This window comes from Cimex lectularius, unplaced genomic scaffold (genome assembly GCF_000648675.2).
Source record: "Cimex lectularius strain Harlan isolate CLEC.00 unplaced genomic scaffold, Clec_2.1 scaffold1, whole genome shotgun sequence".
NCBI classification, from domain to species: Eukaryota; Metazoa; Arthropoda; class Insecta; order Hemiptera; family Cimicidae; genus Cimex; species Cimex lectularius.
The window spans coordinates 2,220,366-2,239,421 of NW_019392813.1; the positions used below are offsets into that span (position 1 = coordinate 2,220,366).

The window sequence follows — 19,056 nt, forward strand, 5'->3', positions numbered from 1 at the left end:
TTTACATTTATTGTTTAATTTTTTCCTAATTCAAACCGCGATGTTACTAGCTTGTAAAAATGAATATATAGCCTTGTAAATACTTTCTCTATCTTGCGCTAATAGTGACTTCCAATTGTACGGTTTCAGAACTTCTTGCATGGTATCCATCTTTTTGAACAGAGCTTCCCGTTGATATTCATACTCTGCACACGTGAAGACAATATGGTCGAAATCTTCTACCGTATCACAAGTGGGACAGTTAGGGGAGGGTCTGAGATTTATCTTATGGAGATACTGACCACAAATACCATGATTCGTTCGTAACCTGGTGATAGTAGAAAAATACTTTTTGCTACCCTCTGTACTATGGATGAACCAGGGCTTATGCCTAAGTATCGGAAACGTAGACCTATAATAATTACCTGTTCGGGCGCAGTCAAAGCTCTCTTGCCATCTGTTCCTATTTTTAATTAAAAACTTATTATAAGCATCATTTATAGGTAGCTTTATATCTAGTAAAGTGCCTTCAGTACCGCCGAATTTAAGAATGGTTCTAGGACACAGTAGTTTCTGGGTCCCCTGATACGCTTTTTAAAGAGCATGGTTTTTTTTTATTGCATTTATCTGTTTTATATTTATTGTAGATGATGGGGTTTGGTCTGCGAGTTGGTGAACCGGCACACGGGTACTACTGGGTCTGTCTTCACTCGCGGGTTTTTTGTTTGAGTTATTCAAACGCGTTTCGACATTACGCCATCTTCAGTGAAAAACTGTCTGTCATTTAGTCTGAGTGGGGTTTATATAGTATTGCGTCCGGCGCTTGTCGCTGGGGGCGTTGCGTTAGGGGGCGTGGTCTCCGTGGTCGTTGGTCGGTCTTGGTNTATATCCATGGTCTCTTTGATTGGTATGGATGGGTACAGGTTTGTTATGTCAAAGGAGACTAGTTTGGCAGTTGTGGGTATTGTTAAGTTGTTTAATTTTTCTACTAGGTCTAATGTGTTTTTGATGGAGAATGTGTTTTTCAATTTTAAATTGGACTTTAGGGTGTTTGCAACGAACTTTGCTAGTTTGTATGCAGGGGCTGGTTTGTAGTTGACTACTGGTCTGATGGGAATATTAGGTTTGTGTATTTTTGGTCACACTATCACGTTAATCAAGTTTTCATGAATCCCGAAAGGATGTTTGGTGTTGCAGCATTAAAATATTTAGCTGTTTTATTTACAAACAAATAAAGCCACAACGATTGTGTAAAACAGACTATTTAGCTAAACCGCCTTGATACAATAAAGCAAAAATTCTAAGTATGGTATGTGGTTATAATGAGTAGTATCTTTTCAATTAATTAAGGTTTGGGTTGAGATCAAAAAGTCAGTGTCACAAGCGGGATTCGAACCCACGACCTTCGTCTAAATACGCCGCTGCTTTACCACTTGAGCTATCTTGACTTCGATCCACTCGGACACCAACTTCCCATGTCAACCCCACCTTTTTAATTTTCCCTCCTTTTGCCATTTTTCAAATGTCGTGTAATCTGATTCTCGACGACAAATAAAATGGCCACGGAGAGCTTTAATGAAGTATACTTCGTTTTGCTTATTACATTTATTAGGTTTCGTGATCCGCTTGACCAAATAAATTATTTTCAATTAATTAAAGTTTTGGTTGAGATAAAAAATCCAGTGTCACGAGCGGGATTCGAACCCATGACCTTCGGCTCAATACGCTGCTGTTGTACCAGCTTGAGAAGGGTAGTTGGTGTACGAGCGAATCGAAGTCAGAATAGCTCAGGTAGTAGAGCAGCGCCGTATTTAGCCGAAGGTCGTGGGTTCGAATCCCGCTCGTGACACTGACTTTTCTATCTCAACCAAAGCCTTAATTAATTGAAAAGAATTTATTTGGTCAAGCGGACCACGAATCCTAATAAATTTAATGAGTAGTGTTTTATTTTTTTCTAAAATTGCTAAGCTAGGCTAAAGGCTTTTTTTCTTAAGAGTTTTTGACACTTTTCGTCCTCAATTTCATTTATATTTAACTTGCCCCGAATCGCCCGGTAATTGATGTTTACTTTGTACTTTAGAGCTTCTAGAGCTATCAGGTCCTCAGGATTTGCCAAACTATCGTCAGGAGTCAAGAGAAAATCCATATCATTCGCGAACGGTGCCTTTGTGTCAAGCTTGTAAGATACAACTATAAACTAACTACTATTAACTTCCCAGGAAACTTCGGCAAAACGGTTTCGCAAAAACTCTTTAATTCCGATTGTTTTTATTTATTTAAGAAATAATATTTGAGGTGAAAAATTCTGGATTCACACAATTCGTTGTGAAAGAGGGTGGCTTTTTTTGATGTTTCGGACTTCGTTTTTGATCTGAAAACCGCGCGTGACGGTTCTTTTGAAAAGCCTGCCACATTGATTTGCTTTGTTTCAGTTTCTCCCTCTGGAATTTTTGTTTTGTTTTCACAAATGAACGACACCGTCAGCTTACAGAATGCATCACCCGACTTGCACCCCGAGTCGTAGAAACTTTCTTGGTTTTTACGACTGTATATAAAAAAAAGGGTGAAGATTTATTTTCCCCTCAGAATAAAGTTTTCAATGCGATTTATAAAATAAGACTATATTTTTCGAAGGTGTAAAAAAAAATCTGATCTACTGAACAAAATCCACCGATACCGTTTCAACAAAATCAAAAAATGTTTACTTATGTTTTAATAATTTCACAAAAATCCAAAAAGAAGGTCAATAGATACACTACTAGTACGAAAAAATTCTCCAGATACTTCTACACCTCAAATTCTACAAAAATGTCCACATGAACCATGGTAAGATTCTCAACACTTTCGCAGATATTCAAAATGTTATGTTTTTTAAAATATGTACGGTTTTCCTTATAAAATTACTCGTATCTCTTGAACTATTCATTTGTGGAGAAATAAAAAAAAACAAAAAAAAACATTGCAAAAAGCTTTAAATTTCCTAAGAGCTACTAGTAGTTTTATAAGGACAACCGTAGATAGTTAAAAAAAACAACATAAAATTAAATAGAATTTTCAAGAGGAGGGCCTTTTTAAAGGAAATTTAACGCTTTTTGCAATGGTTTTTTTGGTCAAGAGCTACGAGTAGTTTTATAAGAAAAACCGTAGATAGTTTTCAAAAAACAAAATTAAATGGAATTTTCAAGAAGAGGGCTTTTTTAAACGAAATTAACGCTTTTTACAATGGTTTTTTTGGTCAATAGCTACGAGTAGTTTTATAAGGAAAACCGTAGATAATTTTAAAAAAACATAAAATTAAATAGAATTTTCAAGAGGAGGGCCTTTTTAAAGGAAATTTAACGCTTTTTGCAATGGTTTTTTTTGTCAAGAGCTACGATTATTTTATAAGGAAAACCGTAGATAGTTTTAAAAAAACATAAAATTAAACAGAATTTTCAAGAGGAGGGCCTTTTTAAAGGAAATTTAACGCTTTTTGCAATGGTTTTTTTTGTCAAGAGCTACGAGTATTTTATAAGGAAAACCGTAGATAGTTTTAAAAAACATAAAATTAAATGGAATTTTCAAGAGGAGTGCCTTCTTAAAGGAAATTTAACGCTTTTTGCAAAGGTTTTTTTGGTCAAGAGGTACGAGTAGTTTTATAAGGAAAACCGTAGATAGTTTAAAAAAAACATAAAATTAAATGGAATTTTCAAGAAGAGTGCGATACCTAGCGTATATTCCTGAAGCGTTTTTGACCAAAAAAAGTAATATTATCGTAACAAATATTTTTTTTATATGGAAATTTAATATATTTTTACTGTTTCATTGCATTTACCTGTTTTACATTTTTTTTTGTTTGTCTGAGTGTGTGTATGTATTAGAGTGATTGTTGAGTAGCTGATGGTGAAATATAGTGCCACCTCGCCACTCAAAAAGTGGGTCGGTCGATGGAACAAAATCGAGTTACCCACCGACTAATTAGAATGAGTAGTATGAATGAATTTATTTGTGCGACTGTAGCACTGTAGGCTAGATTATAATTTGCACGCATCGGGTGCTGAAATGACCTAGGTCGATGGAACAAAATCGAGTTACCCACCGACTAATTAGAATGAGTGCATTGTCATAACAAATATTTCTTTTTTTAAATATATTTACATATATTTTTATTATTTACGTCCATTCTAGAGGGGTGGGTGAAATACCCGTGATAGTGACTGGCGGCAATGTCCGCGACCGGTATGGAGGGGTTTAACAGGGTTTTAAAATGTACCGAAATCTTTTTTGCCGGGAATGTAAAAATTGTCCGTTGAGAGGTTTAACTGAATCAAGATTTAACTCTGTATTTACGTATTTTGCATTTTCAACATAAGCACGTATAAAACGCATATTCTGTATATTATTGTCTGACTCTTGACATGCTAAGATGAAGGGTAAGGGGGAAAAACTTAAATTTTTTTAATGCTGAAATCTAGATATTAAGTGCCATCTAAGGGAGACGGATACTTAAACATAAAACTGGTTTGTATTCAGTTTCATTCCGTAGAAAGGAACTAATGAAAATTTCTTCGAGTCCGCTGGAATAAAATCGGCTAATTCTGGACTATTAGGTAGTTTATCGGGGGGTGTGGTTGAAGTCTGTTTGTTTACAGCCGGGTGCTGAGCTAGGAAGTCAACCGTTTTAGTTTAAGCTTTTTATCATATGATTTTGACATTTATGCCCCTTGGCAGCCTTTCAGATTTTCCCACTTGGGCTTGAAAATAAACTTAAGCGACGACAAAAGCTAACATCAATTATTTCCTATTTAATTCAGCCAAACCATAAATAGCGTCATTTTATTTACATTAATACACCAATAGCATAAAAAAAGATGGATGGAAGAAAGAACATAAAAGAACACATGCAATAAAATGAATTATCAATTCTACACCCCTCGGGGCAAAAATGGATGCTAAATTAAAAAAAAAAGATAATTGTATATTCAGTAAGCCTGTGCATATTTTTTTAAGTTAAGTGTTTTATTTTAATGAAATGTGAGTACAATAAAAAAAGTGAATATATACAAAAGGGAGTATGAACTGGTGTTGAACGAATAAGGTTTTTTTTAGTTATCCAAGGTTGGATCCTCACACTCTCGTTTGTACAGGGTCCTACTGCACTCAGTGTGCACTGAGGATATCCCTTCCCATGCAGACACCACTATCCCCAACATACGCTGATGACACTGCTATTCCATGCTGTAACTCCGACCCCGTCATAGCTCTATCTATATTCCATTAAACAATGGTTAAAAAAACAAAAAACGAATCAAATTCTACAAAGTCCCAAAACATAACTTTCTCCCTCCTTCGCAACTATACGCACCTACAATCTATTACAACCTCCCCCACACCACCGAAAATATCATCCGCTACCTAGGGCTGTATACAAACGAGTCTCCTAGAATCCCCATACTCGACTCAAATGGATAAAACTGAACCAACGATAATGATTGCTTGAAATAATACTAGACTTCAGATCTACTCTCTCTTGACGACAAAATACTCATACACATGTGCATTAGTGGAAGTGGTTCTGGTATTCTTGAACTTCTAGTCTTGGGTGGGGACCAAGACCCGAGGGGTAAATGCCTGGGTAGACTCGTACCCCATCCCTAAAAGGTCCGGGACTTGATCGGATCACGAGTCCTGCATAAACCTCTTGGACCTGTTTCCAAACCCCAAGATTTTGGACTATTTTATCTTGGGGAGTGATTTGGTGATGTTCTCTCCTTCAAAAGTTTCACACCTAGACCTAGCGTACCTATCACACTCTGCGAGGTAGTGCCTTGCCGTTTCTTCTTTTATTTCGCAAAATCGGCAAAAGGGATCTGGTAGGGAAGGTGTCTTCTCAGTGGACAGTGGCCCGTCAGGATACCATCAGCCTCCTAATTCCCTTCCTTGAGTTAGAGAATAACCATTTCGATTCTGCTGGTTTGATCTCCTTAACAAACTCCTTCGATTGCCTGTGTTCGGAGGATAGATTCCATTCCTTAAGGACTTGTTTCTTACACCAGTTTTTAATACTCTCTTTCGCTGTGCATTCGCCTTGATAAGTAAGGTAAGGAGTTTTCGCTGTGTCTGCATAAGTGCTTTAATGTAACCTTTTTAAGTTCTCTAAAACATGATGGGCATGCGTAAGCGCGGATTGGGCTAATGCTTTGTAAATTATCTCTCTGTTTCTGTATTTTCCTCCCTATGAGGATGCACTTATTTGCGTGATTTTAGTGTAGTTCGTTATAGTTTTTTTATTTATGTCTTCGATGTGTTTCGTCATGCTGAGATTAGGGGACATAGATGTAAGTATTTCATTCCATTTGAGGTTTTTAAGGTGCTTCCGTTATATTTGATGTAGGCGGGCTTCTTGAGCTTAGCTTTCCTTTGAAGATGACGATTTTGGTTTTGTCGTGGCGATCTCAAGTTTGACTTTACTTGTCAATTGTGGATGATGTTGGTGACATCGTTGCCAAGCTTATCTATTTCTATGTTTGTTTCTCCTTCTACAACCACAGCGAGATGATCGAAGAACGCATATGGAGTGTGGTTATATGTTTGTAGCTATTCAATAATTCGTCAAATAACATGGCTCAGAGAGTGGTCCCAGAATGGATCCCTGTAGTCATCCTTTCGTTACCTTTCCAATACAGGATATGTCACATTCCTCCAGTGTAGCTGAGCGGTTAGTAAGGAAATCTAAACCTTTTTAACTGGCATGGAAGAGATCTTCTTTTTAAGTTGACTTTGAGTGCAGGCCACCATACTCTTATGTCGAAAAATATTCCTAACCCATATTTCTTTTCAGAGTTGTGTACTTGATCAACTCCCATAATAGCGTGAGTAGTGGATTTGTGTTTGACTCCTCCATATTGGGCATTGGTTGAGGGTGGCTTTTCCTGTGTTTGGGAGCTTACTCAGGATTAGTAATTCTAGCACTTTGCCTAACTTTCTGAATGATGAGGGTGAGTCTGGCGCCCTTCCTGGTTTGGAATCGCACATATGCTTTCTTCCATGATTCTGGAAAGTAGCCGATGTTGTAGCTGTCACTCATCAGTTGGAGATATTCTTTTGTAATTGTTAGGCATAAGGCATGGAACTATGGGATTCAACTAAACCTTCCAATCTCTTAGACCTTACAACCAATTCTTCGATGCATCATCAGCCTAAAAGTGGTAAGATCCGGCTAGAAAAAATTCCACACTAACCTCCAATCCCACTTTAATCTCCTCTACAACTTTCTTCCCGTCTGTTCCCAGCAATCACCCCGTAATCTGCTCTAGAGAGTGCGAGTTGATGATTTCTAATTTAAGAGTGTTATCACTAGATAGCTTCTGCATTTTATGCCTTTCATCAGCTACTAAATCCACGATCAAAAAATCAAATAACAAGACAATATAAATTATTAATACTATTAAAACATGAAATATTTGTATATTACAATAAGTCGAATTAATTTGATCGGGTTTCATATTATGAGCCCGTGATGCTTACAGTTGAGGTGATGGAGAGGCTCACATCTGAATTTCCAAGTGCGCTGAGTCTATTTAACTAGTGCCTCAAGATTTGAATAATCTATTAACGAATCCTTGGGTTAGGAGATCGAATAGGAATAAAATTTTCGTTCAAACAATAATTTACAGTCTTTAACGTCTCGATGGCAACTGGTAATCCGTTTACGACGAGCGGAGGAAATCCAATTATGGAATTATACGACGCGATATTTAAGAAATGACAATTAGCCATTTGGCAGACTGTTCAAACGGTTAAAACATCAATAACGGATGGCCGTTTATGATTATTTTCTCGACCGGGAGAGATATCACATCGTAAAAACTTCTGCTATGACCATCCACAGAAGAATAAAATGTGATTTATGATTGGTATAACTGATATGAAATAGCTTTGTACTGGGATGTTACAAAAACAGGATTCCATAAACGAAGATTGTTTATGTTTTCGTATTACTATTTAAAACTATTTATGAAAGAATTATACAATTTGGGGGAGCAGTTATCATGTAAAAGATGTCCTCATTATTCAAAAAAGTAAGAATAATGTTCTACTTGAAAAGAAAAGAGTCCTGTAAAGTCTTTTGCATTTATAAAAATATGACAGTGATAAACCTGTACATTTATATGTTATTGCATATTAAGAAAAACATTGTAAATTATATATATGTAAATAATGTACATGAAGATAATACTAGAGCGATAAATAAGTTGTCTTATCCATTCTGTACAAAGACCAAAATTAGTCATAATTTTGAATTTATTGGAGTTAAACTATTTAATTTTTTTTTAAACGAGGGTTCGCAACAGCAGAAGTTATATCAACCCCCGGGGTGCCGGTGTTTTTGAAAAAAAAAGCCAATCAAACTGGCCAGGGGAGGATCCAGAATGGATAAAAAGAGAAGTAGATGAACTCAAGAAATACCAGTAAACTTCATAACTAAATAACATCCAATTAATTAAGGTTTTAAGTTGAGATAAAAAAGTCAGTGTCACGAGCGGGATTCGAACCTACGACCTTCGGCTTGATACGCCGCTACTCTAACCACTTGAGCTATCGTGACTTCGATCCCCTCGGGCACAATTCCCACCTCAACCCCACCTTTTGAATTTTCCCTGCTTTTTGCCATTTTTCCAATGTCGTGTAATCTATTTGATTCTCGGCGACAAGTGAAATGGCCACGTAGAGCTTTAGTGAAGTATACTTCATTTTAATTCATTAAATTCACTATTTTTCGCGGTCCGCTTGACTAATTAATATCATCCAATTAATTAAGGTGATGATGAGCAAAAAGGCTCGAAATCCGGATCGTTGCAAAACAACTTACTGTGAGTAGGAACTATCTTTTTAAAAAGAACTGTACTCAGTATTCTGCCATCGGCCCTCCCACACGTATAGTCACGCTAATAAGTACATTCATACTGTATACAAGACGAGATAGTCTTCAAGGGAATCAACACCCTTTGTCGCTTTCCCAACTGAAAGACACCACAGAAACCACCTTAAGAAGACGGCGAAATGCCGAAACGGAAAATCATTCCCCTCAGTTTTACCTCCTTTGTGAAAATGTGTTTCCAGTTTGGGTGAAGATTATTTAGTTAAATTCACTATTTTTCATGGTCCGCTCCACCAATTAATATCATCCAATTAATTAAGGTATTAAGCTGAGATAAAAAAGTCAGTGTCACGAGTGGGATTTGAACCTACGACGTTCGGCTTGATACGCCGCTACTTCACTTGAAAAATGGCAAAAAGGAGGGAAAATTTAAAAGGTGGGGTTGAGATAGGAAGTCGGTGCCCGAGGGGATCGAAGTCACGATAGCTCAAGTGGTTAGAGTAGCGGCGTATCAAGCCGAAGGTCGTGTGTTCGAATCCCGCTCGTGACACTGACTTTTTTATCTCTACTTAAAACCTTAATTAATTGGATGATATTAATTGATGAAGCGGACCATGAAAAATAGTGAATTTAACTAAATAACCTTCACCCAAACTGGAAACACATTTTCACAAAGGAGGTAAAACTGAGGGGAATGATTTTCCGTTTCGGCATTTCGCCGTCTTTTTAGGGTGGTTTCTGTGGTGTCTTTCAGTTGGGAGAGCGACAAAGGGTGTTGATTCCCTTCAAGACAATCTCGTCTTGTATGCTGTATGAATGTACTTATTAGCGTGACTATACGTGTGGGAGGGCCGATGGCAGAATACTGAGTACAGTATTCAATGCCGATTGTATATCATCTCATGACATTTTTTTCTTTTTTCTTTTACGAGGGTTCGCAACATCAGAGATCATATAAACCCTCAGGGTGCCGGTGTTTTTGAAAAAAAAAAGCCCATTTGTAAGCATGTCCCCCGGGATCTTTACCTTACAGTCAACGACTAAACCGTTGCGGCCACCCCTCATTACATATTGTGTTATAATATGGAGTCTCACAGAAATCACCCAACACTGAAGATGGCGAAGTTAGGAAGACCAAGATAATAGGCAACTATCAAACAATGGGTTTTTCACCAAGCAGACTACAAGATGAAATTTCACAAAATTAAAACAGTTCACCTTAGATCTGCTTAGACTGCATTTTTAGTACCTCGATTATTTAAATATTTACATCCCGGAATTCAGTTCTAAACACGTTTTCCTTTTTTATCAAGAGTTAATTCGGTAAAGGTACACAGGAAAGACTCAGACTTAGCCCGGCAATCTTTTATTCAATGTCTTCTCGAGAGCAAGCCTATAGAAAGATGAAAATATGAATATTGATGTCCAAGAAATAAGGAACGGTACTGAATAAGATTAATTAAAACTTTTTCGGTGGAAAAAAATGTTCTCAGTCCAATTAGAGAACGTAGGCCGTTGGGAAAGAGTTTCAGGTTTATTAAATTCCGGTAATATCTCAATCGGAGGTACTACGTAAATTAATGAGGCCCAGAATCGGAATTCGATGTCAGAAGGAGATTAAAATAAAATTAATTAATCGATTAACGGCTCATTTAAAAAAACTTGCAACTTTATGGATATATTTGTAATATCCTTAGATATGTATTTTGTTTTAAAATAAAGTACAAAACGGTCGATAACTGGCGTGTTTGCAGAAAGAGAATTATGAGCAAAAGGAAATTAATTCAAAATCCCTCACCAATCTTATCTTATGCCGCTTTATTTATTCAGCAATGAAAATTAAACACATATTAAAAAAAGAAAAATACTTATACTGCAAGTAAAACAGAAGTAAAATTAATCTTTTTTTTTCCAGAGACCCAAGATAAGTTACCGACAAAGAAATGAAACTTCTAAATTTCCAACAATTGAAAGATTTTTGTTACATAACATCAAAGAAAATTTTCTAGATAAGTCGGTTTCAATACTCTCAGGGTTCAACATTTCAATTTTTGTTTTGTTTAAGATTAAAAATTTGAAACTACTGTAAGTATTATACAAGCTGAAGTCGTGGCTTTATTTTCTTATTTTGTATTCTCTAGCTTCGTTGCCTTGAATGTTTTTCGCCACCTTAAAATGCACCATAAAAGCAAAATAGGTCCGGAGCTAATTGGAGCGAGGGTGTTTATTTTGACCCTTCCTCCGGAATCCTTTTTATACAGCCAACCTGACCGTTGTTTCTGTCAACATGAATTGAACACAAAAATATTATCTTTTACGAAAGAAAAATCAAGTAAAAATTCGTCGAATTAATCATCTTGATATAATAGAGCCATTACTCTAGAAAACATTTGCCAAACAATGTAGAATTTATCAACCATACAACAATGAAGAGGGACTCTCTCTGGCGAGCCTGAGGTGTAAAGTCAACTACTCACCCTGTTCCTTCATTAAAAGGGAATCATCCTGGTAGTAGTAAGACTGGGGAAACGAATCAAACGTCCTTGTCAGGGTAAACCTGAGGAAACAGATCGTAGTGAACGTGAGGAAAGGAATCAATCATTCTATTAGTAGTAAGCCTGAGGAATGGCACCATCCTAGTCGTAAAGAGCCTGATAAAAGGAATCAATCATCCTGGTCATAGTGAGCCTAAGGATGGCACCATCCTGGTAGTAGTGAGCCTGAGGAAAGGAATCAATCATCCTGTTAGTAGTGAGCTGGATGAATGGAATGAATCATCCTGGTCGTAAAGAACCTGAGGAAAGGAATAATCTTGGTCGTACTGAGCCTAAGGAAAGGAATCAATCCTCCTGTTAGTAATGAGCCTAAGGATGGCAGCATCCTGGTAGTAGTGAACCTGAGGAAAGGAATCACCCTGGTCGTAATGAGCCTGAGGAATGGGGCATCATCCTGGTCGTAGAGAACCTGAGGAAAGAAACCATCTTGGTCGTAATGAGCCTGATGAAAGGAATCAATCATTCTCTTAGTAGTGAGCCTGAGGTATGGCATCATCCTGGTCGTAATGAGCCTGATATAAGGAATCAATCATCCTGGCCATAGTGAACCTTAGGAAAGGAACTATGCTGGTCGTAACGAACCTGATGAAAGGAATGAATCATCCTGGTCATAGTGAGCCTTAGGAAAGGAACTATGCTGGTCGTAACGAACCTGATGAAAGGAATGAATCATCCTGGTCATAGTGAGCCTTAGGAAAGGAACTATGCTGGTCGTAACGAACCTGATGAAAGGAATGAATCATCCTGGTCATAGTGAGCCTTAGGAAAGGAACTATGCTGGTCGTAACGAACCTGATGAAAGGAATGAATCATCCTGGTCATAGTGAGCCTTAGGAAAGGAACTATGCTGGTCGTAACGAACCTGATGAAAGGAATGAATCATCCTGGTCATAGTGAGCCTTAGGAAAGGAACTATGCTGGTCGTAACGAACCTGATGAAAGGAATGAATCATCCTGGTCATAGTGAGCCTTAGGAAAGGAACTATGCTGGTCGTAACGAACCTGATGAAAGGAATGAATCATCCTGGTCATAGTGAGCCTTAGGAAAGGAACTATGCTGGTCGTAACGAACCTGATGAAAGGAATGAATCATCCTGGTCATAGTGAGCCGGATGAATGGAATGAATCATCCTGGTCGTAAAGAACATGAGGAAAGGAATCATCTTGGTCGTAGTGAGCCTAAGGAAAGGAATCAATCCTCCTGTTAGTAATGAGCCTAAGGATGGCACCATCCTGGTAATAGTGAACCTGAGGAAAGGAATCACCCTGGTCGCAATGAGCATGAGGAATGGGGCATCATCCTGGTCGTAGAGAACCTGAGGAAAGGAACCATCTTGGTCGTACTGAGCCTGATGAAAGGAATCAATCATTCTGTTAGTAGTGAGCCTGAGGAATGGTACCATCCTGGTCATAATGAGCCTGATAAAAGGAATCATATCCTCGTCGCAGTGAGCATAAGGATGGCAGCATCCTGGTAGTAGTGAACCTGAGGAAAGGAGTCACCCTGGTCGTAATGAGCCTGAGGAATGGCAACATCCTGGTCGTAACGAATCTGATGAAAGGAATGAATCATCCTGGTCGTAGTGAGCCCAAGGATGGCACCATCCTGGTAGTAGTAAGCCTGAGGAATGGCACTATCCTGGTCGTAATTAGCCTGATAAAAGGAATCAATCATCCTGGTCGTAGTGAGACTAAGGAAAGGAACCATGCTGGTCGTAACGAACCTGATGAAAGGAATGAATCAACCTGGTTGTAGTGAGCCTAAGGATGGCAGCATCCTGGTAGTAGTGAACCTGAGGAAAGGAATCATCGTGGTCGTAACGAGCCTGAGGAATGGCATCACCCTCAATCATCCTGGTGCAGTGAGCCTGAAGAAGGGCACCGTCATACAGTTCTCCTCTCGACGTTTGGTTGACCAGCTGATTAATCAATTGAGGACGAATCTGTGGGGTATTACTCATCACTTCCTTGTTTCTAATTTTTTATTGGAGAACGTTTTATATTATTTTGTTAATATACGAACCTAAAAAAAAGCTTCTTCCAGTTCTTTTTAATAATTTGTACTGTCATAACTAGGAAACCTACGAACTATAATCCTGGATATTTTGTCATCACCTTCAGTGAAACCACTGAAAAGCCAATGAGTGAAATATGCGTTCAACGTAAATCCCAATTTACCGAGTTCCCACGGCTAATCCCAAAAGTGTACAATTAAGATTAACGGCATGTTATTTGGATATGCGGGAACAAATTTGAACAGGATTGATTAAAAGATAAGAAACGGCTTCCTCATTAACTGGGTCTCACGATTCGCTAATCAAGGTCCTCGGTCAATTAAAGCCCCGTCCTCTAAGCATTGTCAAGCCCGACTCAACTTATTATAAGCCCCCCTATTGAATCAGCAAAGTTGCCGTAGGAACCCTAATAACGGGAAAACTGAAAGCCATGAATTTTCAGAAACTCTAAATTTCCTTTTTATAATAAAGAACCCCTTTTTGCTAACTGTAGAGTATAAAGTTGAAGGTATTTTAAGCTTTGTTAAAAATTTTATTAAAGCGCTTATTCAGAAGGATTAGGATATAAAATTGAGAGCAAGTGAAAAAGGGATGAAGAGAGAAAGAGAGAGAAAGGGAGAGAGGGTGAGCGAGAAAGGGGGTGTGTTTAATTAAAGAGTAGGTTTAGGGTGATGGAACCACCACATTACACAGCATTAGAAGCAAGTCAAATAACTTTAGTGTACTACAAGGTAAAATTATTCTTGTTTTTGTTGCTTTACAACTATAAACATGACTGATTCATATTGATATTGCAATTGTAGAAATTCTAAATTGAAATTTTAGTAATCGCACTTCACGTTGTGAAACCGCTTTAGAATAAAGTAACAGTTTAGAATTTTTTTGTTTTGTTTGATCGAATACAACCGTATTTCCCAATTTTGAACATAATGATTAAAACTACTATTTATGAGTTTATTGTAGTTGTACTATCAAGGGATGAAAATTCAACTAGGGATGGGTACGAAAGCAGATAAGGAGATAGTTAAGGAGTTTCTCCGTCCTGGAACGTTCTAAAATTATTCTAATTGCCCTTTACAAGCCGTTGAGAGTTCAATCCATCGAAAATCTATAGAATCACCATGACAGCCTCACGCTCTTCTTCCGGCCTGGTTCTCAAAGGGTTCTCGTCATGTAGAAGATTTATTTATTCGAGGCTTAATACGGACATTTGATAGCCGTCTTATCAGACGAATTGATCATCCATGTTTTCTAAAGCGTTTAACCATTAACGCCATGTATTTTGAATATAGGAACGATCGAATTATTGTGATTATGAACTTGTTTTACTCAAGTAAAATGGTCGACAACCAGAGCTATGAAAATATTATTTAAAAATATATCTATATAGCTTTTTTTTCGTAAAATAATCCTTTTTTAATTTTAAAGCAAACCTATTTAACTTCAAATGAACTTTTTTAAAAGCTTTAAATGAATCTTTTTTAACTATTAGTGAACGTTTTAATTTGAAATGAAACGACTTTTCAATTCCAAATTAACCATGTTTACCTTCAAATTAACCACGTTTTAAATTCTGATTTAACATCTTTCAATTAATTAAGGTTTTTAGTTGAGATAAAAAAGTCAGTGTCACGAGCGGGATTCGAACCCACGTCCTCCGGCTAGATACGCCGCTGCTCTAACCACTTGAGCTATCGTGACTTCGATCCACTCGTACACTAACTTCCCATCTCAACCCCACCTTTTGAATTTTCCCTGCTTTTTGCCATTTTTCAAGTCACTTCAAGTCAATTCGAAGTCACGATAGCTCAAGTGGTAGAGTAGCGGCGTATCTAGCCGAATATCGTGGGTTCGAATCCCGCTCGCTACACTGACTTTTTTATCTCAACTAAAAACCTTAATTAATTGAAAGATATTAATTGGTCAAGCGGACCACGAAAACTAGTGAATTCTGATTTAACCTTTTTTAACTTCAAATGAACCTTTTTTATTTTCAAATGAAGCTTCTTTTTGATGCCAAATAATCCTATTTATCCAAACAATCCTATTTATCTTCAAGTCAATCCTTTTCAAGTTCGAATTAAGCTTTTTTAACTTAATATAAATTGATTATGTGGCGATATGAGATGCGGTCTGGTGTGAACTAGGTTTTAGAAAAACATTTTCTTTAAGTGCCAACGTTTCGACCTTTATTGAGATCATCTTCAGGGCTCAAAGTGTTTGTTTTCCTTGTAGATGTGTCCTTCTTGTGTGTCGTATTGAGAGTGCTTTAACATCAATATTTTAAAATTTCAAAAGAACCTTCTTTTTAACTTCAAATTAACCAATTTCAACTTAAAATTAATCATTTTTAACTTTAAAATAACCATTTTTAACTACGAATTAACCCTTTTTTCAATTTCACCCTTTCTTAAAAAAAATTAGGGATGAAACGAATTATTATTATTATTAATGTAAAGTAGAATTTCTGTATATTTACTATTTTTAAAAAATATAAAATAATTAGGCTCATAGAAAACCACATGTAAATTAAACAATTAAAAAATACATCAAATTAAATATTATTTTAATATTAAATTAATTGATATAATATTAAATAATATTATTAATGCGTGGTGTTTAGTGCACTCTCAACACGACACACAAGAACGACTGTCTACACGGAAAACAAACACTTTGAGCCCTGAAGATGATCTCCATAAAGATCGAAACGTTGGCACGATAAAGAAAATGTTTTTCTAAAACCTACGTCACACAAGACCGCATCTTACGATCTCCGAATAAATATTATTAATATAATATTAAATAATATTATTAATATGTTATTAATAATACTAAATTAATTATATTGCTTTAATTCCAATTTAACCCTTAAAAAACCACATTTAAATTACACAATTAAATATTCTTTCATTTTAAGAATTTTTTAGAATTTGATAATCAAAAAATGTCGGTATAAATATAAGCATGTAAAGCAAAATTCCTGCATATTTGTAAAAATTAAAAAAAAATTGTAATGGGCTCTATATAAAATATTACATGAAAATTAATTGTAATTAAAATTTAGAATTAGATAAAATTAAATATAAACAGACGGATTCTTCTTTTAATTTAAGAATTTAAAAATATATAATATGGGTTTATATCTAAAATAGAAGATGTGAATTAATTACAATTAAAATTGAAAGATATAAAATTAAATATAAAAACAAATAATACTTCTGTTAATTAGAAATTTAAAAAAATAAAATAATTGGTCAACAAAATAATTTCTGAAAATTTGAAGAAAATCTCGAATTCATAGAACTATATAGTTTTATATAACTTTTAATTTGAATTGTACAAAACACTCGAATTAACAATGGAAAAAATAGTGACTTTTTACTTTATTTTAGATAATTTGAAATTGTAGTTGTAATTAATTATTTATGGACCGATAAGAGGGAAAATATAGTATATTAAAATACCCCGCAAATACACAGGAAATTTACTTTACACGGCAAGAAATACTAAATAATTGTGAGCTCTAAAGGACCAGTGACATGGCCCGAAATGTAATTGAAATATATGACAAAAATAAATGGTGTGTTTAGTGAAAAAAATCTAGGTTTAAAGTATTCCAATTCTTTCTGCAAACTTTGATATAATTAGTCTTCAATTAATAAGGTTTTTTGTTGAGAGAAAAAACAGCCAAATAACTGGCCAGGGGAGGATCCAGAATGGATAAAATAAGAAGTAGATGAACTCAAGAAATACCAGTAAACTACATAAATAAATAAGATCGAATTAATTAAGGTGTTAAGTTGAGATAAAAAAGTTAGTGTCACGAGCGGGATTCGAACCCACGACCTTCGGCTAGATATGCCGCTACTCAACCACTTGAGTTATCGTGACTTTGATCCACTCGGACACTAACTTTCCGTCTCAACCCCACCTTTTGAATTTTCCATCCTTTTTGCCATTTTTCAAATGTCGTGTAATCTATTTGATTCTCGGCGACAAATGAAATGGCCACGGAGAGCTTTAGTGAAGTATACTTCATTTTAACTTATTAAATCCACTAGTTTCCGTGGTCCGCATGACCAATTAATATCTTTCAATTAATTAAGGTTTTTTGTTGACATAAAATCTAGCCGAAGGTCGTGGGTTCGAATCCCGCTCGTGACACTGACTTTTTATCTCAACAAAAAACCTTAATTAATTGAAAGATATTAATTGGTCAAGCGGACCACGAAAACTAGTGACTTTGATATAATAATTTTGTATTTTTTTTTTTAATTTGCAAGTCTTCCTACCTTTCACGGTTTTTGGAAAATTATACAAATATTCGAAAAAAAAGGTTATTTTAATGGTGTTCGGAAAACCCCTAGATTCTTTAGAGAAAACAAAAACGATTTCAACACTACCTATGGGTTAAGCAAAGTAATATTTTAATAATATATTAAGTTCCAAGAACTTTGAACCGACGGTGCGTTAAAATGGACCACTTCCCTTAACCAGACGCCTATCTTCCTTAGCAAAGGGGTAATCCTTTGATTATGACCATGAATGAAACCAGTCCTGACAAAAGGAAGGAAATTATCAGATCATTCAAATCCGGGGCAAAATAATTAAACCAGTCTCCATTTTGTTAAAATTCCTGTTATATTTTAACATGCTCTGTTTAACACAAGGTCAATTGAAACTATCGCAATAACAATGTCGCCTGCCTCTTTGGCTATTGATTTTTTAAAATATTTATTTAAAACCGGTATTGCGTTAGATATAGAATTATATCAAATAATACACTAAGGGAAACTGAATAAAAGATATCAACTGTTGATTAGGGCCAAATTGTTTCCAGCGAAACTCAAAGCATGGTGGAGTACCGCATACATAATTTATAAGCACCCAGATAAATTTTAACTTTTAACTAAAAAAAGAGAACAAGGCGTGCTATTCATTATTGGAATGTAATTTTTCAAACATAAATTCGGTTATATGAAAAAAAATCTTTAAATAAATTGTAAGCTGTCTAAAAACATTCGGCCAAAACAAATTCAAGATTAAAATTGATTTGAGAGATAATCTATCATGTTGCGTCATTAATAAATGATTTAAAATTAACTGGGAGTTTCCACAAACATCTTTGATCAAATTGAAACTTACAATATGTATATATATTTAAAAAAAATATAATTGATTAAATTTCCTTATGTTTTTCGTACTGGTTTACGTATATCGTGTACGAAAATTCATTTTTGGGGGAGGGGTAGGGTGTCCAAAATTCCAGGGGTGACGGTGGGAATCGAACCCACCGCAGGATCAATGATCCGTGAGTCGGACAGTTCTAAATTCTTCAGTTAAATTTATTATTTATATCATAATTTTGATATTGTACGTATATCACGCATGAAAAATATTTTTTTGGCGGAGGGGTAGGGGTCTACAATTCCAGGGGCGACGTTGGGAATCGAACCCACCGCAGGATCAATGAGCCGTGAGTCGGACAGTTCTAAACTCTTCAGCTAAATTTATTATTTATACTGTACTTTTGCTATTGTACGTATATCATGCATGAAAAATATTTTTTGGCGGAGGGGTAGAGGTCCAAAATTCATGGAGTGTCGGTAAGAATCGAACCCAAGGCTGCGGGGTCAACGAGCTC

The 19,056-nt window shown here is 36.0% G+C and overlaps 2 protein-coding genes across 3 annotated transcripts in view; both read right to left on the reverse strand.

Moving 5' to 3' along the window:
- Positions 1-19,056, reverse strand: part of LOC106662103 (neurocalcin homolog) — a 325,618-nt gene that overhangs the window by 41,505 nt on the left and 265,057 nt on the right. The window lies entirely within an intron of this gene.
- The window catches only part of LOC106662113 (neuronal calcium sensor 2), a 316,486-nt gene that overhangs the window by 32,949 nt on the left and 264,481 nt on the right, over positions 1-19,056 (reverse strand). The window lies entirely within an intron of this gene.